Consider the following 19,411-nt stretch of genomic DNA (forward strand, 5'->3'; position numbering starts at 1 on the left):
CGATCTTCGGAGTCTTCACCACCGCTATCCACATCATAGTTGTCACTGTCACCAGTATCTTTAGATAAACCCTCCAAAATTTCTTTAGTAATCTTCTCTGTATTAGTCTTCGACATCGATTGAAGAAAACCCAGATGCATCTCTTCAGAAAGACTTAGCTTCGAATCACCAATAGCTTTTTTATCTTCAGACATCCTTGCAAACGCTGGGAAAGTGCTCTCTAAGCCGAAGCTTTAAAACCTAAAAGGCCAAGCAAGTGTTCTTGCGCGCAGGCTAAAAGTTGGGTGAGTAAAAGCAGCTGGCAAGAGAGCATACCAAATAAACTCGGGATGAGCTCTTATTTATATGCCCAGAGCGTTGAAACTGGAGGGTCCCGCTTGTCAAAGACTGTTGCTATTCTAGCAAAGAGAAGGTGTTTTTTCGGACCTTCGGCTTAAGGCCTTCGTCCATATCGCAATATGAATTTATCATTACAGCAAATTAATATTGTGAGGGGCTACTGTTGGGGGCCTTCGGCTTCCGAAGGTCCTCAAAAACGTGATTTGACAATATTTTCTAAGTATGCAAGCAGGTATCTTCGGAATCAAGTTGCGGGTATACTGAAGCATGGTCAAGACGAAGCTTGACTAAAATGGAAGATGATCATGACGAAGGATGAAACGATCACGAAGTTATGTGCAAAGGAGCTTCGGCATGGCAGTAGAAAGGGGAAACCGACTTAAAGATGAAAAGCCAAATCAACCCTCGAAGAATTACTATAGAGTTATTGATAAAAGTAAAGGGCATTAATGTAATTTCATACGGGCTGCGTCCCGTGCCTATAAATAGATGAACAATATTCATGTACTGTTCACACTGACTTGGCATTGGCATCACGCTTGTACCCTTACTTTCCTTCAAGCCGAAGGTACATTTGTAATATTGTCATCATTTATATAAGAAAAACGAATAGAAATAAATTAATAAATAATGTTTAAAGTAGTTATGTTGTTTTCCATATTATGTACATAAATCCTTTCTTAATCTTTTATTGTGATTATGAAGGTATGACCTTCATAACCTTCGTCCGAAATCCATTATACCCAAGGGGAAATAATGTTTCGAAGGACGAAGGACTTTAATATTTAACATTGTGTGTTGCCTTGTTCTTGATCCGAAGCATTTGAGAACAAGTCCCCAACAGTTCACATTTCGGAAAGATACGACCAATAGAGAATTCAGCGCGGAACGTGGCACCACTGAAAAGTAAGGCATCGTTGGGTAGGGTTCTTCCTCTGTCAGCTTTAGCCCTGGCTCTGACTTTTCTAAGAAAACAACTCCTTCCTTATTTTCAGGAAGAGCTCTAGAAAGAGCACCCTGTTTGGTTGTAAATACAGCTCCTCCTATAAATTCTACAATGTAGCATCGACAAAGAGAAAAACATGGGAGAGCAGCGGGTAGGAGCTTTTTTTTCTGACTCCTAGGTCCTTTTTTTTGGAGGAGCCTCTCCCTCTTTTCTAGTAATAGCCCATCAAAGAGCCTCCCTTTGGTAGATTTTTTTCAAAAAATATGTAGAGGCCTCCTTTGCAATGGAGGATTAGTAAAACATAGGGATAGGAAAAATGTAGGAATATAGTTGCATGTCAACTTCAATTCCATAGGAAAATTTTCAAGAGGTTGGACCTCATGTTAAAAATCTCACAAAATCTCACTACAATGCCCAATTCCATAGAAATTTTATAAGATTTGTAGCAACTCAATCCTTTGTTCCAAAGGACCACATAGGAAAATTTTCCATAGAGTTTTAATCCTTTAAAATTCCTTCACTTTTCCTTTGTTCCAAAGGAGGCCTGAAAGAGCCTCTAAGGAGCCTTACCAATGGGGGGCCTAAATAAAGACTGAATGACACTAGAAAAACAGTTGCTTGGCTTACATTACATTGGAAATATTCATTGGCCCATTTCCATTTATGGGCAGTGTCTTTGGCGGCTATCCTGTCTCTTCGTTAAGCGCGTGCTCCAACTCTAGCTCTCTTGACGAAAGGGAAATGTGTCCATGGACTATTTCTAGTTTGTTTTGGTTATTAAATGCAAAACACATTGTCTTTGACTAACATCTTGGTGTATGAGCATTAGCACATGTATTTGTAAGGCAATTTGAGAAACATAGGAAAATTGCATGTCTGTATATTGCAAATCCTATTGCATTAAAGGAACAAGGTATGATTTTAGCACTTAGTAAATTGTTTTAGTTGCTAACTATGTTCATCTTGTTAGAAATATGCCCTAGAGATAATCATAGAGATGAGCATATTTCTTTGTATCCATGATATATATATTGCTTAATTGAATATCCATGGAAGGCACCTTGTATTGATTAGCAATTATGTGAATTGTTTGTGAGATTCTTTACTTATATGGTTATTCTAAATGATGTCCCTAGTCAGAGTCGATGACTAGCACATGTATTAGTTGATGACTACATTTCACAAGTCATGAACATGGAGATGTTAAACTAATAAGGTGGGCGCATGTATGACATGAGGCTGGACCGACCCAACGTGAGATATTGTAATATAGTTCTCTTTTTGCAACATGAATACTGTATCCTTAGACCTGAGATTGTCGCATGTTCTCAAGATGTGAATTGACTTACTTAGGGACTATCAAACGCTATTCCATAACTGGGTAGTTATAAAGGTAGTTTTGGGTTTGTCAGGAAGCATGCTGTGAGGCATGGTCAGTCAAGATGGAATTTGTCCCTCTCTTTGTGAGAGAGATATCTATGGGCCCCTCGAGTGATTGGATCAAGAAATGCATGGCCGTGCTAGGGTTAAGAGTTAACCATTGAAAGGATTCCAATTCACAGTATCGAGAAAGAGAGGTCAGCTTAGAGCCAGACCAAATATCGTGAGACAAAGGGAACAACATGTACGTAATGTGCAATGGTTTGTCTGATATGATCTTTACGTGCGCATAGGAGTTGACATGTCTTGCTAGAGGCCGCTGTCAATTATTGGGCCAAGTAAGAGTACTCGGGCTATGTCTATTTGTACGTGAACCTATAGGGTCACACACTTAAGGGGAAGGAAGCCTAACTCGGATTAGATCCGAAATTAGACTGAGCTTTAGGGTTAATGATGGGCCTCGGTGTTAGAAGCCCACCATGACGCCTATATAATGAGGGGCGGGGGCGCAGTTAGGCTTAACCTAATTCGCCACCAGCAAACGAGCAACCGCCGCTCACCTCTCGCCCTCGCCAAGCCGCCGTCGCGAACCTAGCAGTTCGGTACACGACGCTTCCTCCCTGTACATGTGGATACCTCGGAGGTGCTGCATCTAGAGCACTAGGACGAACCGTGCGAGGACGTGAAGGACGCCGACGACTGCACGACACTGCTCGACGCGTTCGTCTACATCGAGACGTCTTCCGCTGCTCTACGCGTCTAGTGGTAATTCCATGACCTATAACCGCAGTAGTTCTTGGTATTATGGGGTTGAAATTTTTGTTTTGCGCTAGCGTAGCCTCCCCGTAATCCTACAGTGGTATCAGAGCTAGGTTCTGCGTAGTTTTAGGTCTGGATGCACGGTTTGATTAGATCAATTGGTTATAAAGGGTTGAAGTAGATTACATCGGATATGACTGAAAAGATTAGTTCGTCCTTCTCTGTTATGTGCGCGACTTGCCCCTACCGGCTGGAATCACCATCGGGGCTAACTGCGTACACAACCAGCAGATTGACGTAACAGATCGACATCATGAGTGTAATCTTCTTCGGGTCGAAAGTCTCGGATTTGGGTTGATTTGATCAACCGCATGAGATTTCCAGTGGAATTTCCATACATACGATGCATGGAATCCCGTGGCTATCTGCTGTAGTGGCGAACATATAGAAACGTGTTTGTCTAACCTGTTTTTGCAGGGCATCTTGTGATCGGTATGGCTATTGTGTATATGATGCATATTAATGAATTATTCATGACCTGCGTGTCGTGACCTGGGCAATACGGCTGGAGCCATATGTATTGTCCAAATTTAATGTAATGACCTGCGTGTCAACATGTGATGATCCAAAGCGTATATGTAATTTGTTTACCAGCATACGTTAGATAGGTCTTGAAGGACTCATCACCTGAAGGATGGCATACCTATATCATGGAGATGGAGATCATCGTGATGGACAGATTATTGGAGATGGGGATCACCATGTGACAGCAAGCCATACCGAATCACAACTGTTGTGTGAATGCCATTCTTAATGTTCTACTTGTTCATATTGCATATATGTCTTTGCGTGCGATGATATAAGTAGGACGATCCCTCATAAATGTTTAAGCTTAAATGCCTCTCCAAACCTTGCACTATCATAAGTCTTGTACAATTGGTGGTGGGTCTATGAAATTAGGGTGCCACCAGTTTTCCTTGACTAGATAGGTTTGTATCGGATACGAACTGCAGAAAGGATTGGTTAACTTAAACAAAGTCAGCTTAATGGTTAAGGACTTTGAGGCATAAGGTTGGGAGCCGAGACATAGAGATGTCACCCAACAACAGGAGTCATATATATGATATGATTAGCAAGGAGTTGCTTACCGATCTACCTTGTCTTCTAGCGGTGATGCTAAAGCTCACTAGTAGACTTGTTAGTTGTGGGTTCTGAATCACTAAGTATCAATCGAGGGATATTGATTTTAGTGGGAGTAGACTATTAAATGTTTAATATGATTTACTTTGTCATGGATATTTTTGTCTTAGTATTTTGCATTATTTTGTTGTAGATAAATGACACCTAGCACACCAACATTTACTTTGCGATCAATTCTTGAAAAGGATAAGTTAAATGGAACAAACTATACGAATTGGATCCGTAACCTGAGAATTGTTCTCAGGGCTGAAAAAAAGGAAGACGTTCTAGACACCCCACTACCAGAGGATCCTGGTGAAAATGCAACTGCTGCAGCTAAAACCGCTTACAAGAAAGCAATGGATACTAATCTTGAAGTGAGTTGCCTAATGCTTGCTTGCATGGAGCCTGAGCTGCAGATGCAGTTTGAGACAAACCATGAGGTGCATGATATGATCGTGGCGCTCAAGGATATGTTCCAGACTCAGGCTAGGACTGAAAGGTTCAATGTGTCCAAAGCCTTTCTGGAATGCAAGCTAGCAGAAGGCACAGTAGTTGGGCCACACGTAATCAAAATGGTTGGTTACAGTCAGAGGTTGGAGAAGCTTGGCTTCCCAATAAGCCAAGAGTTGGCCACTGACTTCATTTTGGCATCTCTTCCGCCCAGCTATGGAAACTTCATCACGAACTACCATATGCATGGGGCGAAGAGGGGCCTCAATGAACTATGTGGCATGCTGAAAACTGCAGAGGGGGACATAAAGAAAAGCGATGGCAGCAGCGGCCATGTGATGGCGGTCCAAAACAAACCCAACTTTAAGAAGAAGGGTAAATCTCAAAAGAAGAAGGGCAAGGCAAAGGATACAGTATCCAAGCCAAATCAAAAGCCCAAGGCTGGACCAGCTGCATATGCAGAGTGCTTTTATTGCAAAGAACTTGGTCACTGGAAAAAGAATTGCAAGCAGTACTTGGCCTCTATTAAGGATCACGGCGGTAAGGGTACAGCCGCAGCAGGTACACTTGCTATTCACATTACAGAAATTTTTCTTGCTGATTCTTATATTAATTCTTGGGTATTTGATACCGGATCGGTTGCCCATATTTGCAATTCGATGCAGGGAATGATAAGAAGTAGAAGCGTGAAAAGAGGAGAAGTTGATTTCTGGGTAGGCAATAATGCAAGAGTTGCTGCGTTGACCGTCGGGACGATGCAACTCCACCTCCCATCAGGATTTATTTTGGAGTTAAATAATTGTTATCTAGTTCCTAGTATGAGTCGAAACATTATGTCTCCTTCATGTTTGATGAAGGATGGTTATTCATTTGCGAGTGAAAACAATGGTTGTGTGATCTCTAAGAATGGCATGTTTGTGGCTTTTGCATCCATTATGAATGGGTTATTCATTTTAAATCTTGATGATGCACCTATCTGTAATATTAGTGCTAAAAGGCCCCGGCCTAATGATTTAAGTCCTACCTACATGTGGCACTGTCGTTTGGGTCATATAAGTGAGAATCGCATGAAGAAGCTTCATTCTGATGGGCTTTTAACTTCGTTTGATTTTGAATCATACGAGACATGTGAAGCTTGCTTACTTGGTAAGATGACCAAGGCGCCCTTCACGGGTTTACCGGAGAGGACGTTAGATTTATTGGAACTCATACATACTGATGTGTGCGGACCAATGAGTACGACAGCTAGGGGAGGATTCCAATACTTCATAACCTTCACTGATGATTTTAGTAGATATGGGTATGTCTACTTAATGAAACACAAGTCTAAATCCTTAGAAAAGTTCAAAGAGTTTCAGAATGAAGTAGAAAATCAGCGTGGCAAGAAAATTAAAGCACTGCGATCAGATCGTGGAGGTGAATATTTGAGTCATGAGTTTAGCAATCATCTAAAGAGTTGTGGAATTGTTCCACAGCTTACGCCGCCTGGAACGCCTCAGAGGAATGGCGTGTCTGAGCGACGTAATCGGACTTTATTGGATATGGTTCGATCAATGATGAGCCAGTCGGACCTACCTTTGTCGTTTTGGGGATACGCTCTAGAAACAGCAGCTTTCACACTAAATAGGGTACCGTCTAAGTCCGTAGTTAAGACATCATATGAGATGTGGACTGGGAAGACTCCCAGTTTGTCTTTTCTGAAGATTTGGGGTTGTGAGGTTTACGTCAAGCGACTTCAGTCAGATAAACTCACTCCAAAATCGGACAAGTGCATGTTCGTGGGATATCCAAAGGAAACTTTAGGATATTACTTTTACCACCGGTCAGAGGGCAAAGTGTTTGTCGCCCGGAACGGTGTGTTCTTAGAGAAAGAGTTTCTCAAAAGAGATAAAAGTAAACAAAAGGTGTATCTTGAAGAAGTTCAGGATGAGCCAGTGGGACAAGATTCAACAAGTGATGCTAATGTAGCAGAACAAGTTGAGACGTCTATGGCAAGAGAATCACCACCACAACCACGAAGGTCAGCAAGGCTTCGTGAGGCACGAGGAGAAGTGCTATTGTTGGGCAATGGGGAAGTGTTGTTGTTAGACAACGACGAACCTGCAACATATTCAGAAGCGATGATGGACCCAGATTCCGAGAAATGGCATGTCGCCATGAGATCCGAGATAGATTCCATGGGAGAAAATCAAGTTTGGAACTTGGTTGACCCGCCTGATGGTGTTAGACCTATAGAATGCAAATGGATCTATAAGAAGAAGAAAGACATGGATGGAAATGTTCACATCTATAAGGCTCGACTTGTTGCAAAGGGTTTTCGACAAGTTCAAGGAGTTGACTATGACGAGACATTCTCGCCAGTAGCGATGCTTAAATCTATTCGGATCATTCTAGCTATTGCCGCATATTTCGATTATGAGATTTGGCAGATGGATGTCAAAACAACTTTCCTTAATGGAAACCTAGATGAGGACGTGTATATGATACAGCCCGAGGGTTTTGTCGATCCGATCAATGCTGGAAAGATATGCAAACTTCAGAAATCCATTTATGGGTTGAAGCAAGCATCTCGGAGTTGGAACATTCGTTTTGATGAAGTGATCAAAGGGCTTGGTTTTCATCAGAATGAAGAAGAAGCTTGTGTTTACAAGAAGGAAAGTGGGAGCGCTGTTGTATTTCTAATCTTGTATGTGGATGACATATTATTGATTGGGAATGACATTCCTATGCTGGAGTCCGTCAAGGCTTCACTGAAAAAGAGTTTTTCTATGAAGGACTTAGGGGAAGCAGCATATATTTTGGGCATAAGGATCTACAGAGATAGGTCGAAGAGGCTTATAGGATTAAGTCAAGATACGTACATTGACAAGGTTTTGAAACAGTTCAACATGGAACAGTCCAAGAAAGGGTTCATACCTATGTCACATGGTAAACACCTTAGCCAGATGCAATGTCCTGCGACGGCTAATGAGCGGGAGCGCATGAGTAAGGTACCATACGCTTCAACAATTGGATCAATCATGTATGCCATGATAAGTACACGCCCAGATGTTTCATACGCTATAAGTGCTATGAGTAGGTACCAGGCTGATCCAGGTGAGGATCACTGGACAGCGGTGAAAGGCATTCTTAAGTACTTGAGAAGGACTAAAGATATGTTCCTGGTATATGGGGGTAAGGAGGAGCTCGTTGTAACTGGTTACACCGATGCTAGCTTCCAAACTGACCCAGACGAGTTAAAATCGCAATCAGGTTTTGTGTTCACAATAAATGGTGGTGCTGTTAGTTGGAAGAGTTCCAAACAGGAGACTGTGACTGATTCTACAACAGAAGCCGAGTACATTGCAGCTTCTGAATCTGCGAAGGAAGGAGTTTGGATAAGGAAGTTCCTCATCGAGCTTGGTGTGTTTCCTAATGCTTCTAGTCCATTGAACCTCTACTGTGACAACAATGGGGCTATTGCGCAAGCTAAGGAGCCAAGGAACCACCAGAAAAACAAACACGTACTGCGGAAGTTTCACCTCATACGGGAATTCATAAGGCGGGGTGAGATAATGATATGCAAAATACATACGGATTTGAATGTTGCTGATCCTTTGACAAAACCTCTTCCACAACCTAAGCATGAGGCACACATGAGATCTATGGGTATTAGATATCTTCTAGATTAACTCTAGTTCAAGTGGGAGACTGTTAGAAATATGCCCTAGAGATAATCATAGAGATGAGCATATTTCTTTGTATCCATGATATATATATTGCTTAATTGAATATCCATGGAAGGCACCTTGTATTGATTAGCAATTATGTGAATTGTTTGTGAGATTCTTTACTTATATGGTTATTCTAAATGATGTCCCTAGTCAGAGTCGATGACTAGCACATGTATTAGTTGATGACTACATTTCACAAGTCATGAACATGGAGATGTTAAACTAATAATGTGGGCGCATGTATGACATGAGGCTGGACCGACCCAACGTGAGATATTGTAATATAGTTCTCTTTTTGCAACATGAATACTGTATCCTTAGACATGAGATTGTCGCATGTTCTCAAGATGTGAATTGACTTACTTAGGGACTATCAAACGCTATTCCATAACTGGGTAGTTATAAAGGTAGTTTTGGGTTTGTCAGGAAGCATGCTGTGAGGCATGGTCAGTCAAGATGGAATTTGTCCCTCTCTTTGTGAGAGAGATATCTCTGGGCCCCTCGAGTGATTGGATCAAGAAATGCATGGTCGTGCTAGGGTTAAGAGTTAACCATTGAAAGGATTCCAATTCACAGTATCGAGAAAGAGAGGTCAGCTTAGAGCCAGACCAAATATCGTGAGACAAAGGGAACAACATGTACGTAATGTTGCAATGGTTCGTCTGATATGATCTTTACGTGCGCATAGGAGTTGACATGTCTTGCTAGAGGCCGCTGTCAATTATTGGGCCAAGTAAGAGTACTCGGGCTATGTCTATTTGTACGTGAACCTATAGGGTCACACACTTAAGGGGAAGGAAGCCTAACTCGGATTAGATCCGAAATTAGACTGGGCTTTAGGGTTAATGATGGGCCTCGGTGTCAGAAGCCCACCATGACGCCTATATAATGAGGGGCGGGGGCGCGGTTAGGCTTAACCTAATTCGCCACCAGCAAACGAGCAACCGCCGCTCACCTCTCGCCCTCGCCAAGCCGCCGTCGCGAACCTAGCAGTTCGGTACGCGGCGCTTCCTCCCTGTACGTGTGGATACCTCGGAGGTGCTGCATCTGGAGCACTAGGACGAACTGTGCGAGGACGTGAAGGACGCCGACGACTGCACGACACTGCTCGACGCGTTCGTCTACATCGAGACGTCTTCCGCTGCTCTACGCGTCTAGTGGTAATTCCATGACCTATAACCGCAGTAGTTCTTGGTATTATAGGGTTGAAATTTTTGTTTTGCGCTAGCGTAGCCTCCCCGTAATCCTACACATCTAAGTGCTATAAAACTTCTCAAGTGGAACCATTCTGGAGAAATGGTGTTTGGCTAAGATTAGCCAAACATGTGCTAGTCTGGGGTGCACCGGACTGCTCGGTGTGCACTAAATAGTGTCCGATGCCCAGGCTATCAGCTGGCCAAATTGGCCACTCTCGGGAAAGTGTTGAGGCTCACTGGCTATAATTCATCAGACTGTCCGGCGTGCCAGCCGCGTGCCTAGCTAACAGTCGGTCGCACAATCGGTGTCGGCCACGTCAACTTAACCCACGGTCACGAGGTTGCACCGAACTGTCCGGTGTGCCAAGTGACCAATGGCTGGCAACCATCGGCTCGACTGATTAAGGAAGGGAATTGGTGACTGTGCAGTGTCTGGTGTGCACCGGACAGTCCGGTGCACCCACGAACAGAAGGCAACCAGGGCCTTCCAAATGGAGTTCCATAGGCTCCTAGGTCCCTTGGGGCTATAAAAGGACCCCTAAGCGCCTTGGAGCTATACACAAGCATACTATAGCTCCAAGACTCCGCGACCACGCTGCTAATTCATTAGATAGAGATTTGAGCATGTTCTTGAGTTGTGACTCTGCGGATTTGATTCTTGCGCTCTCATCTTGACTTGTGTGCGTGTTGTTGTGGTTGAGTTCTTGTATGTGTTTCTACTCCCTCCTTACTCCGATTTTGATTAAGATCATTTGTGTAAGGTGTGAGAGACTCCAACTTGTGGAGATTACTCATAAAGGGAATTTGATATAAGGAAGAAAACCATTGTACTCAAGTTTGATCTTTGGATCACTTGAGAGGGGTTGAGTGCAACCCTTGACCAAAGGAGGTCACCACAACGCGAAGTAAGAATTGGTCGAACCATAGGATAAAATCATTATGTGTCTTATCTATTTTACTTTATTGTGATTATTGTTTTCTAGAGTTCTCATATTCACTTGGATTATTGCTCCAAAGTTTGATACACATTTAAAAGGAGCAATCAAGTGAAGAGTTCTCCTCTCTCCATCTCTACTCATACCAACTTGGTTTTAGCTTCCACTAACACTCATTATAAACCAAGTTTGTGTTGTTTAGAGTTGATTATTGCAGGATTACCTATTCACCCCCCCTCTAGGTGCTCTTAATTGGTATCAGAGTAGTTCTCTTCATCAAGGGACTAACCATCGGAAGAGATGGATCCTAAGGGCAAGGGTATTGTGATCAACGACAAGTAGAAATAGACCCTAAACATTAATGAGCCAAAAGGTGATAAGCCCACTGACTTAGGCTCAAACAACAAGAGGAAGGACGGGAAGAAGAAGAGGCGCATCAAGAAGATTATCTACTACGGTAGCGGCGCCTCCTCATCTTCATCAAAGGACGACGACGATGACGATTCCACATCAAAGAAAAATATGGTTAATCAAAACTATACCTTTGATTATTCTCATATTCCATACAACTCCAATGCTCATTTACTATCTATACCTCTTGGCAAGCCCCCTCATTTTGATGGGGAAGACTATTATTTTTGGAGTCATAAAATGCGTAGTCATTTATTTTCTCTTCACCCTAGCATTTGGAAAGTAGTAAAAATGGAATGAATTTTCACAGTAATGATATTGCCATATTTATTAATGATCAGATTCATAAAAATGCCCAAGCCACTACAGTTCTTTTAGCGTCTCTATGCAGGGATGAATACAATAAGGTTAGTGGCTCAGACAACGCAAAGCAAATATGGGACACCCTCAAGATCTCTCATGAGAGAAATGATGCTACAATGATCACCAAGATGGAGTTGGTGGAAGGTGAGCTAGGGAGATTCACCATGAAAAGGGATGAGGAGCCAACTAAAACGTACAACAGGCTTAAGACCCTGGTGAATAAGATTCAAAGCTATGGAAGCACAAGATGGACGGAACACGACGCCGTACACCTTATGTTAAGGTCATTTACTATAATTGATCCCCTTGTTAATCTAATTCATGAAAACCCTAGGTATACCAAAATGTTGCCCAAGGAAATCCTTGGTAAGTTTGTAAGCGGACGCATGATGGTAAAAGAAGCAAGGTACGTTGATGACATCGCCAACGAACCTCTTCCCCTTTATGAGCCGCACCCCGTTGCAATCAAAACAATGGCCTGGACGGAGACGCTCCCAAACAAGGTGGCCCAAGTGGAGGTCGTCAGACTTAATGAGGAAGAAATGGCGCTTATAATAAAGCGCTTCAAGACTGCATTGAAGGTATGCAAGGACTACCCCAACAAAAACAAATCAAGGGGAAAGCGTTCATTCTTAAAGTGTGGTAAGACTAGTCATTTTATTGCTCAATGTACCGATAATGAGAATGACATGGTACAAGATAAGAAAGGGAAGAAGGAGAAGAAAAAATTCTACAGAGAGACAAAGCATGAGGCGCACATTGGCAAGGAACGGGACTCGGGCTGGTCTTCATCCGACTCCGATGATGAAGGACTTGTTGCCTCCGCCTTCGACAAATCCTCCCTCTTCCCCAACGAGCATCACACTTGCCTCATGGCAAAAAAGAAGAAGGTATGTACCCGTGATACCCCTAAGTATACCTCTTCTAGTGATGAAAAATATGATGATGATGACGACGACATAGACTATAGCAGTCTTTTTAAGGGCTAAGATAGATCTAAGGTAGATAAAATCAATGAATTAATTGATGCTCTTAATGAAAATGATAGATTTCTAGAAAACCAAGAAGAATTGCTTTATGAGGAACATGATAAAGTAGTAGAAGTAGAAAGTCTCTTGTTTTAAAAATTAAGAAGAATGAAATGCTTGCATTTGAATTGTCTTCTTGTCATTCCTCTATTACTAGCCTTAAAAGTTTATATGATGATTTGAATGCTAGAATAGAGAAATTAAATACTGCTAGTTCATCCATTAAACAATGCAAATATCATGATTTTAATGCTTGTAATAATCATGTTTCTACTATTGCAAACTTAAATAATGAAATTGCTCAATTAAATGTTCAACTTAAAACTTGCAAAAATAAAGTATAAAAAGTTAAATTTGCTAGGGATGCCTTTACCATTGGTAGACATCCCTCCATTTAGGATGGACTTGTTTTCCAAAAGGGAACCAAGAACACTAAGAACCAAAAGGTCCTCAACTTCACAAAGGAGAAGGGGAAGGCAACTATGGCTAATAGCTTGCATTCTGTTCATGAGAAGAAAATTCGTGCTTATTTATATTCTCAAGGCAATAATGTTTCTCATTATGCTCATCATGATACTTGTAATGATCATTTTTCTTTTCCAAAGTATCATAGTAGTATCTCTACTTCTCTCACCGTGCATGCTTCATCTAGTGACTCTAATAGGAATAGAATTAGGCGTCATGCTATTTCTCATACACCTAAGGATAGGAATGCATCTCATGGATCTTCCATTTTATTTCTATACTTTTGATGCATCATATGTGACTCATTGTAAAAAATGATAAAATTGTTGCTACAAATGTGGGACCAAAATGCAAGAAAGGTAAGACTTGCATTTGTGTTCCAAAATCTTATGTAACTAACCTGACATGACCCACCACAAGTTGGGGACCTAAATCCCAAGCCTAAATACCTTACAGGTTTATGCATCCGAGGGCTCAAACTGGATCATTGATAGCGGATGCACAAACCAAATGGCAGGGGAGAAGAACGTGTTCACCTCCTACGTCAAGAACAAGGATTCTCATGACACGATAATCTTTGGAGATGAGAATCAAGGCAAGGTAAAGGGGATAGGTAAAATAGTGATTTCTATCGATCATTCAATTTCTAATGTCTTTTTGGTAGAATCGCTTGGATATAATTTTCTTTTTGTTAGTCAGTTATGTCACATGGGTTACAATTGTTTATTTACAAATGTTGATGTAACTGTCTTTAGAAGAAGTGATGGTTCATTAGCATTTAAAGGTGTATCTGATGGCAATCTTTATTTAGTAGATTTACTAAAGAAAATGTCGATCTAGATGCATGTTTACTTGCTAAGACCAACATGGGCTGGCTTTGACATCACCGTTTAGCACATGTTGGAATGAAGAACCTTCATAATCTGCTAAAGGGAGAACATGTGTTATGACTAACTGATGTTTGTTTTGAGATATAGGCCTTGTCCAGCGTGTCAAGCAGGTAAACAGGTGGGAACAAGTGATCCAAGCAAGAATGTGATCTCTTCAGGCCCATTGCTTACCTTAGCATCGGTGGAAGTGAGTATGGTCTAGTAATTGCTGATGACTATTCCAGCTTCACTTGGGTATTCTTTTTACAGGATAAATCTAAAACCCAAGAAACTCTCAAGCGCTTCCTAAGACAGGCTCAAAACAAGTTTGAGCTAAAAGTGAAGAGGATAAGGAGCGATAATGGATCTGAGTTCAAAAATCTTCAAGTGGAGGAATATATTGAGGAGGAAGGCATCAAGAATGAGTTCTCCGCTCTGTACATGCCACAACAAAATGGTGTGGCAGAGAGGAAGAATAGGACACTCATTGACATGGCGAGGACGATGCTGGAAGAATACAAGACGCCAGAACGTTTTGGTCGGAAGCCGTAAATACGCCAAATTCTAGACTTATTCTATTGGTGTTTCGTTTGACTTCAATTTGCAAGAGATCACTCATAATTGGGTATGTTAGTATCTCTTTTGTTGCTTTTAAGTGTGTTGCCATAAATCACCAAAAAGGGGAGATTGAAAGGGAAATGTGCCCTTGGACCATTTCTAGTTTGTTTTGGTGATTAAATGCACAACACATTGTCTTTGACTAACATCTTGGTGTATGAGCATAAGCACATGTATTTGTAAGGCAAACTGAGAAACATAGAAAAAGTGCATATGTGTGTAAATTGTAAATCCTATTGCATTGAAGGAACAAGGTATGATTCTAGCACTTAGTAAATTGTTTTAGTTGCTAACTATGTTCATCTAAGTGCTAGGAAACTTCTCAAGTCGAACCATTTTGGAGAAATAGTGTTTGGCTAAGATTAGCCAAACATGTGCAAGTATGGGGTGCACCGAACAGTGTCTGGTGCCTAGGCTATCAGCCGATCGAACAAACCACTCTTGGGAAAGTGCTGAGGCTCGCTAGCTATAATTCACCGGACTATTTGGTGTACCAACCACGTGCCTGGCCAACGGTCGGCCACACAATCAGTGTCGGCCACGTCAGCCGAACCAACGGTCACCAGCTTGCACCAGATAGTCCGTTGTGCCAAGTGACCAACGACTGGCAACGGTCGGCTCGGCTGATTAAGGAAGGGAATCGATGATTGTGCAGTGTCTAGTGTGCAACAGATAGTCCGGTGCACCCATGGGCAGAAGGCAACCAGGGCCTTCCAAAGGAGTTCCAACAGCTCATAGGTCCCTTGGGGCTATAAAAGGACCCCTAGGCGCCTTGGAGCTGTACACAAGCATACTTTGAACATACTACAACTCTGAGACTCCGCGACCATGCTACTAATTCATTAGATAGAGATTTGAGCACGTTCTTGAGCTAACTCTGCGGTTTTGATTCTTGCGCTCTCTTCTTGACTTGTGTGCGTGTTGTTGTTGTGGTTGAGTTCTTGTGTGTGTTTCTACTTCCTCCTTACTCCGATTTTGATTAAAATCATTTGTATAAGGTGTGAGAGACTCCAACTTGTGGAGATTCCTTACAAAGGGAATTTGATATAAGGAAGAAAACCGTGGTACTCAAGTTTGATCTTTGGATCACTTGAGAGGAGTTGAGTGCAACACTTGACCAAAAAAGGTCACCACAACATAGAGTAGGCATTGGTCGAACCATGGGATAAAATCATCGTGTCTCTTGTCTATTTAATTTATTGCGATTATTATCTTATAGAGTTCTCATATTCACTTAGATTATTGCTCCTAAGTTTGATACACATCTAAAAGGAGCAATCAAGTGAAAAGTGCTCCTCTCTCCATCTCTACTCATACCAACTTGGTTTTAGCTTCCACTAACACTCATTATAAACCAAGTTTGTGTTGTTTAGAGTTGATTATTGCAGGATCACCTATTCACCCCTCTAGGTGCTCTCACTTGACCACGTAAAAATGACTTGGACTCTGTTTTGCTAGCTCTACTTGTTCTGCACGTCAATCTAATGGAGAAACCGATATTGTACATGACGACACGTATAGTACGCACTGGTAGGCCTAGAGGTCCATCTTTTTTGTTTACCATTCGCCTAGCCTTCACATTTGATAGCACCTAGAGGACCTCAACACTAGTCGAGCATGGACAGTTTCGATACTTTTTTGGAATGCAAGGTTCTTTCTATGCATATAATGTAAAATAAATGCTCGAGGAATGACCTTATTGTGGGCAACCTTCGTGGTCCGCTCGGATGTACTCTTCTTAAAATTCTTTTTTGTGCTGATATCTATTTCAACGATTTATATCAATCAGATACTTTTCATAGTAATCAAGAGATGATCCATATGCTTCTATGTTAATTTCATGCTTCATAGTAATCAAATAAATGCAAGGTTTCATACAAGGGGAAATAAATATCAATTGTGCTTCAAAATATATATTAAGTAAAGATTCATATATACTGATGAGAAAAATATGACCTTTCCTTCAAGAGTCAACAATTATTTGCCAAATAGGCCTACTCTTCATGGGTTTTTAATTCTTGCAATATTTATGATCACAATTCTAGAAAGGATGCGAGAGATGGTAAACAAATATTTACTTCAATTTAAATACTATTGTTTGGAGTATTTTCCTATTTGATCCACTTAATGTGGTTTTTACACGCCTAGGGGTAAGTGGGTACCTCTTCATGAGGGTCCATTCACAGTGTCAATGACTTTCTTCTTGCATGTTTGACAATAAACTTACATTGAAATAATCCAAGTTTGTGTACCTTCTTTTGGCAATTCATATGTCCACAATTGGATATTATTCATGCATACAATGATGCAACTGTGGTAAAAGCTTATGTTCATTAGAAGCAACTAGATGATCTGTTAGGGTTATTGAAAGGGAAATGTGCCCTTGGGCCATTTCTATAAATATTTTGGTGATTAGATACCCAACACATGGTTTGAGTTGATATGTGCTAAATGATTGCAAAGTGCAAAATCAAGAATCAAGATATGTTTCTAGACTTAGTAAATTGCTTATGGATACTAACATATCTCTCTAAGTGCTAGAAACTTTGACAAGAAAACTGGAATCGGATTGGAGAAGTTTTGGCTGAGTTCAGCCAAGAATAGCACCAGCCTGTGGCGCACCGGACTGTCCGGTGGTGCACCGGACAGTGTCCGGTGCCCAGGCTGGCCCGACGACGAACTCATCGCTCTTGGGAATTCGCCGAGGACGGTGCGACTAAAATTCACCAGACTGTCTGGTGTGCACCGAACTGTCCGGTGGGCCAACGGCGCCCGCGACCAACGATCGTCTACGCGATCAATGGGCGACACGTGGCCGAGCCAACGGTTGGATGGTCACACCGGACTGTCCGATGTGCACCAGACAGTGTCCGGTGCGCCAAGGGGACCAAGGGCGCAACGGTCGGCTTCACCAGAAAAGGAAGGAGATCGAGCATCGGGCAAGCACTGTTCATGTCCGGTGATGCACCAGACTGTCCGGTGCACCACCCGACAGAAGGCAAGAATTGCCTTCCAATTGGTTCTCCAATGGCTCCTAGCTGCCTTGGGGCTATAAAAGGGACCCCTATGTGCATGGAGCAGTACACCAAGCATTCTCTAAATAATCTAAGATACCTAGACTCCGCCGCCACGCATTTGAATCGCTGTGTTAGAGATTTGAGCACCTTTCGAGTCGAGAACTCCTGCGCCGTGTTTTTGTGCCCAAGTCTTGGATTGTGTGTGTGTGTTTGCTGTGTATTGAGTCTTGTGTGTGTTGCTTTCCCTCCTTTACTCTTGTGCTTCTCTTGTGATCAATACTATAAGGGCGAGAGGCTCCAACTTGTGGAGATTCCTCGCAAACGGGAAAAGAACTCTAAAGAAAAAGATTGTGGTATTCAAGTCGATCATTGGATCACTTGAAAGGGGTTGAGTGCAACCCTCGTCCATTGGGACACCACAACATGGAAGTAGGCAAGTGTTACTTGGCCGAACCACGAGATAAAACACTGTGTCTCTTGTGTTGCTTTTATCTGTGATTGATTTCTTCTCAAGAGCTTACTCTATAGCAACTTGGTTTAGTCTAACTAACATTTTATAAACCAAGTTTGTGCGATTAGTGTTGAATTTTGCAGGATCACCTATTCACCCCCCCCCTCTAGGTGCTCTCAATTGGTATCAGAGCCATACTCTTCATCTAAGGGACTAACCGCCCGAAGAGATGGATCCTAAAGGCAAGGGGATGGTGATCAACGACAAGGAGAAGGAGCCCCTCTTCAACGAGCTAAGAGACGACAAACCTACTGACTCAGGCTCGAGTCACAAGAAGAGGGACGAGAAGAAGTAGAGATGCATCAAGAAGATCTACTATGATAGTTGTTGGGGACTTGTCCTTAAATGCTATGAATTAAGAACAAGGCAACACAAGAATTGTTAAACGTTAAAGTCCTTCGTCCTTCAAAGCATTATTTCCCTCGGGATATAATGAATTTCGGACGAAGGTTATGAAGGACATACCTTCATCAGTACAACAAATAATGAAGAAGGACTCATAAAATATGAGAAATAACATAAACACTTAAATATTATTATTAGCTCATTTCTATTTTATTATTATGAAAAAATAGAAATGAGAACAAATTACATATGTACCTTCGGCTTGAAAGAAGGCAAAAGTACAAGCGTGACGCAAAAGCAAATGCCAAGTCAGCGTGAACAGTATGGGAGCACTGTTCATCTATTTACAGGCACGGGACGCAGCCCATGTAAAATTACACCCATGCCCTTTACATTTGCAAATAACTTTATAGTAATCCATCGGGGTCTAAATAGTCTTTTCCCCTTTAAGTCGGTTTCCTTTTCTGATATCACGCCGAAGCTCCCCTACGCTTAGCTTCGGCTCTGCGCCATCCTTCGTATTCTTTGTGCTTCTTCACACTGTGGTTTTGTCCTAAGTCCGAAGGTACCTATTCATGTATCATACTCCAGAAACATTGTTAAATCATGTTTTTGAGGACCTTCGGAAGCCGAAGGCTCCCAACAGTAGCCCCTCGCAATATTAATTTGTTAAAATGATAAATTCAGATTGCGATATGGACGAAGGCCTTAAGCCGAAGGTCTGAAAAAACACCTTCCCTTTGCTAGAATAACAACAGTCAATGACAAGCGGGGCCCTCCCACTTGCAACGCACTAGGCATATAAATAAGAGCACACCACGAGCTCATCTGGCACGCTTTCTTGCCATCTGCTCTTGCTTTCCCAATTTTTAGCTCTTGCATAC

The sequence above is a fragment of the Zea mays genome, chromosome 8 (assembly GCF_902167145.1).
Source record: "Zea mays cultivar B73 chromosome 8, Zm-B73-REFERENCE-NAM-5.0, whole genome shotgun sequence".
Lineage (NCBI taxonomy): Eukaryota > Viridiplantae > Streptophyta > Magnoliopsida > Poales > Poaceae > Zea > Zea mays.